This window comes from Hemitrygon akajei, chromosome 22 (genome assembly GCF_048418815.1).
Source record: "Hemitrygon akajei chromosome 22, sHemAka1.3, whole genome shotgun sequence".
Classification (NCBI taxonomy): Eukaryota; Metazoa; Chordata; class Chondrichthyes; order Myliobatiformes; family Dasyatidae; genus Hemitrygon; species Hemitrygon akajei.
In genome coordinates, this window is record NC_133145.1 from 30,910,749 (window position 1) to 30,916,672 (window position 5,924).

Consider the following 5,924-nt stretch of genomic DNA (forward strand, 5'->3'; position numbering starts at 1 on the left):
TAAGAAAGTGTGTGCTGGCATTGGAAAGAGTCCAGAGAAGGTTTACGAGAATGATGCCAGAAATGAAAGGGTAAACTTACGAGGAGCATTTGATTAGAAGAATGTGGGGTGGGGGGGGGGTGGTTCTTATAGAAACCTACCTAATTTTGAAAGGCCTAGATAGAGTGGGTGTGGAAAGGATGTTTCCAATAGTGGGAGATTCTACGACCAGAGGACACAGCTCCAGAAGAGAAGGCCATCCCTTTAGGACAGAGGTGAGGAGGAACTTATTTAGGCAGAGGTGGTGAATCTGTGGAACTCATTGCCACAGATGGCTATGGAGCCATGCCGTTGTGTGCATTTAAAGCAGAGGTTGTTTCGTAAGGGTGTCAAAGAATACAAGGAGAAGGGAGGAGAATGGGGTTGAGAGGAAAAATAAATCAGCCATAATCAAATGGCAGAACAGTCTTGATGGGCTAAATGGCTTAATTATACTCATATGTCTTATGGTTTTATGGCCTTATTTCATTGAGTATAGAGACAAATCAAGTTCTTAAACTAATGGTAAAGGTGAGATCACTGATAAAGCATGACTCCAGAGCTAACATCAATCACCTGTTGATATCAACCCTTTGTACATGATTTCAGATGTGTTTCATGGCATCTCTGCTTTCAAACCTTTTTTCTTGATTTCACAACATATCGTTTGATCAAACTATTGTACATGTGCACTGTTGTTTAACGAGGAATGATAAACCGATAAACTTTGGACCCAAAGTAAATAATTTGGTTGTTTGTACGTTCTTGAGGAGAACTATCTGAACTCTTAGGATTCAATTGCACAGTACATCAGTTTAACTGTCAAGAATACAATGGCTCCAAAACCCAATCCATGCAGGCTGCTTGAAGGAAATGTCTTTTTAAATACCAGGTGAATTCAAAGTAAATTAATATAGCAACACTTGTTTTAAACAAATAGGTTTGCTGTTGTTTCAGTCAGTGCTGTCCATTTAATGAAATGGATAATGTTTCCTCATATAGATCAATGGGAATCTGTGTTTGTCTTTTGTTGAGGAGGTCCAGGGTCTGCTTCCAGGGCTGACTATACCAGCAGTGAACTGTAACAGGTGCAGGTTACTAGAAATAAACACAGTGTCTATCAAAGCATTCCTGTGCTTACACAGGCACCTCTCTCTTCTTTATATGGGCTCCATGACCTTTCAGAATGATTGGTCGCTGCAGTCAAAACTAGGCCAATTGTTGACTTTGCATTTCTCAGTTAATCTACTCTGCATTAATATGAACCGAGAAGTAACAAGTATTATCCGAAGAAGTGACACATTGCTGTTTTGGTGACAAGCAGATACTTTGTGCAGACATTATGCAAATCTTTTAAAAACAAATATTGGAGTCATCTGGGATACAGAAAGTGCATTGTTCGAATTCAGAATTAAGCAAAGGTTAGCACAAATATTGGTGAATGTTTTAAGAATTTGTAAATTATCCTTGAAAAATACTCAAGGGGCACTGAATAGAGAGTTGGGGAGTCAGGAAGTCACTTGGCAGCTGTGTGAAATTGTACAGTTAGTCTGCATTTACTGTAGTATTGTGTGAGCTCTAGCTGACCCATTGCAGGAAAGATCTGGAGGCTTTGGAGAGGATGCAGAAGAGCTTCACCAGGACTCTGCCTAGAGTAGAGGGTATTAGTTATTCAGAGACGTTGGAAAACTTGGATTATTTTCTTAGGTGTATCAAAGGCTCAGGGAAGATATGATAGAGGCTTATAAGATTTTGAGAGGCAGAGTTAGGGTGGATCATCAGAATCTTTTTTTTCACCTAGCAGACATGTCAAATACCAGGGAATATGGCTTTAAGGCGAGGTCTGGGGTTGGAATTTAAAGGAGATGTCTGGGGCAAGTTCTTTACTTCGAGGGTAGGTGTTGTCTGGAACAGACAGGGAGAGATGAAAGCAGACAGGCAATTCATGTTTAAGACTCGTTTAGACAGGCACGTGAATATACTGGGAATGAAGGGATATGAATCAAGTACAGGCAGGTCGATCTGGTTTAATATGGCATCAGGGTCAGCACAGACATCATGTCTGAAGGGCCTTTTCCTGAGTCGTATTGTTCTATGATAGGTGACTGGTGGTTAAAAAGCCATATTCACTGGAATTTTGCACTGATCCTCATGATAACTTCATTGGAGGTTGACAGCCAAATAGTGTCCTCAGGGTGGAGTAAAGGGTATAGATGGAGGGTGATGTATGGAAATGATCAGAGATTGTCTATAAAGTAAGTTGCAGGGTCACATGCTGACAAGCTTGAGTCGATCATCATGCTTGCGAGTAGAAGAAGTTGCATGGAATGAGAAGAAAGGGAACAATGACAGAGAAGAAGATGTTAGTGGCAAGGGGAGATTTGTGATGGTTTGTGTAATGCAAAATAGACATGGCAGAAGATGAGGGTGGGAGGGAGCTTGCACTTATGGGGAGAGTATCATCACTCATTAGCTAGATTTTAGATAATACCATGACTTTGAAGTTATTAACTACAATGAGATAAACAAGAGCCTTCTCAAAGTGAATATTATTCTGGAGGTACATAGAGAAGGGTTGTGTCAGAGTCCATAGGATTGATGCTGATGTGGATAAATTGAATGGGATGGTAATTGACAGGATTATTTCCAAGCAGACATGATTATAACTATGACCTTGGTGCAGTTTTGAGGAGAAACACTCAACTAAACCTGCAAAGGGTTAAAAACATCCATTAATCATCCAGGTGCTAATTTGCCAGAGGTACTGTGCATTTATAGCACTTCTCTTCAAATAAAAAATTACGGTGGTTCTATACATTTGAGAACTTCAATACAGTGTGCTGTGAAGAATCAGCAATGTTAGAAATAAGGGTATGTTTAACTCTACTTATCCAGTTTGACTTCTACCAATGGGAAGAATTGTAACTCCTCCCATTTCTTGGTTATGTTAACATGAGATATATTATGTGATGTCTGCTGAAGGATCTAAGGCTGGAAGATTGTGATAAGCATTGAAAAGCACTCAGAAAAGAAAAATGCTTCTGCCAAGTGAACATTTTTCTCAGTGAGTACAAATACAAAGCATCATGTAGCATAGTGTCTCTACATTTACATAGTCATATTTAAGAACTAGAAAATTTCAAGAGTTGCAGAAGACTCAGGTTCTTAGCTTGCTAGGAGCTTATAAAGTAGCATTTCTCAGCTGGAAGTGCTACTTAAAGTATTGAAGTTAAATGGGCTGAACAAACAATGGGAGTGAAAGACAGACATTGGTAAGACCACCCAGATTTCCCAATGCTTGATTAGATAGAGGCAGGCTACAGTTAAAGATCAGAACAATTATTCCCTCACTCCAAATGGCCTTCTGTGTAAAAGCTGTAAATATCAGTGAAGAATCTTCTGTGACAGACTCCTCAACAACAGTTCACTGAGTTTCTAATGACATTCCAGTTGACCTTTGACCTACCAACATGACCAGTTTTCCTGGCTGTGGCCTACACTTTTCCAAGCCGTATAAGAGGCATTTAAGTATGAATAGTAAGCATGCTTTGTACATTGATGGGCATCTCTGCAGTCTCAGTGTATAGATCTGTCATATATATAACCAAATAACAATTACAGCACGGAAACAGGCCATCTCAGCCCTTCTAGTCCGTGCCGATGCTTACACTCACCTAGTCCCACTGGCCCGCACTCAGCCCATAACCCTCCATTCCTTTCCTGTCCATATACCTATCCAATTTTACTTTAAATGACAATACCGAACCTGCCTCTACCACTTCTACTGGAAGCTCATTCCACACAGCTACCACTCTCTGAGTAAAGAAATTCCCCCCTCGTGTCATACTTTTGTAAGTGTGCATTTCAAATTTCTATGTGCCATGCATGATTGGCAACATGGATTTTGCTTAGTGATTAACCTTTTGAATTTTCAGGTCATGGAATTTAATAGACAAACCAAGTGAATCAACTGGAAGCAAGATGTATATGGATGAACTCTTAGGTCTAACTGTAATGAGTTCTTCTGGCTTATGCAGGGAGCCAGCTAACATTGGGCTCCAAGGTTTTTAGAGCACCTGAATTGGTTAATTATTGTTTAATGAAGTTGTTAATGATTTGGAGTTTCTTGTGTTTTTTCTCAAGCGGCCTGCTCATTGTAATGTGGTCTCTGATTGCGTTCTGTTTAAACTTATTAAATTTAATTTGATTGGGCCAGGGAATCAGTGTTACTTGTATTATTTAAGCAGATGTCCAATTTGTGCTAATTGTGGGATCCTAGTTTTGAGAATGTTATGTCTTGCAGTGTCACTTGACTCTGCTGCAGATGTTCTGTTGGAATTCTTGTCTACATACTGAGTTTCTCAAGTTCAGATTCTGAGTTTATGTTAATGTTCAGAGTGTCTACATCCCCAGTGATTCAAGTCCATGTTCTGAGCTTTACTTGTTTATGTCCCATGTCGGCAAGGTCATCAGAGTTCTCAAGGCCATCAAGGCTTTTTCAAGGTTTTCCAACTCTCCCATGGCCCTCCAGGTATCCAAGGGTTACTCAAGATTTTTGAGTTTTATCAATGCTTCCGAAGTTTATTCAATTCTTCCAAGGTTTTTTTTTCAATGTTCTGTCTCTCTCAATGTTCCCCAAGTCCCTCCTTAGGGTCTATGGGTCCCTCTCAAGTTCCTCAGATCCCTCTTGAGTTCTCCAGGTCTCGTGAGTTTTCAAGGAGATGCTGTAATTAGCTCTTTGGGCATGTGTGGTGAGACAGAGAGCAGCGGGCTCTGAGGTTTTCAGAACACTTGAAATGGTTAATCATTGTTTAGTGAGATTCATTAATCACTGAGTTCCTTGTGTTCTTCTTGAGTGACTTACTCTTTGCAATGCAGTCTCCTGGTGCTTTCTGTTTAAACTTCTTCAATTTATTTTGATAGACTTGTGGATTAAATGTTACTTAAGTGGACGCCGATTAGCTCTAATTGCGGGGTCCTGGTTTTGAGAATGTTGCATCTCTCAGTGTCACTCACCTGAGCCACTTTTGTTCTGTTGGAACTTTTATGAATAACCTCTGGTCACCGTCATTATGGTGGAGTCTGTCTTTCCTCTGAATTTGGGTTCTGATATTCCCAGCTCACGTTGTGACAATAACAACCTAAAAATCTTATTCAACTGCAAATGAATTCAGTAATCAGTTGTGCTGTACATTTTCGGGACCCACACGGGCACATTTTGCAGCTAGAGCCACAGGAGAAATTACCTTTAGCACTAAGTTGCAGTAAGCAATTAGGCAAATTAGGGTCAATGCCAGGTACTATCTCGGTCCACTCTAGGTAACGACCACAGGGCTGAAATGGCTAACATGAAAGGGCACAGTTTTAAGGTGCTTAGAAGTAGGTAGAGAGGAGATATCAGGGGTAAATCTTTTACATAGAGAGTGGTGAGTGAGTGGAATGAGCTGCAGGTGACTGCAATAGAGTAGATACGATAAGGTCATTTAAGAGACTCCTGGATAGGTACATGCAGCTCAGAAAAATAGAGGGCTGGGTAACCCTAGGTAATTTCTAAGGTAAGAACATGTTCGGCACAGCATTGTGGGCAGAAGGCCTTGTACTGTGCTGTGGGTTTTCTATATTTCTATGAGATTGCAGCTGCTGGAATATGGAGCAAAAAACAATCTGCTGAAGAACACAATGAGCTGGGTAGAATCTGAGGTGGAAGGATTGTTGACATTCTGGATTGAAACCCTGTGTCAGGACATAATTTGCCCTAGTACATAATAAACATCGAAATATAGAAAAGCTACACCACAATACAGGCCCTTTGGCCCGCAAAGCTGTGCCGAACATGTTCTTACTTTAGAAATTACCTGGGGTTACCCATAGCCCTCTATTTTTCTGAGCTCCATGTACCTATCCAG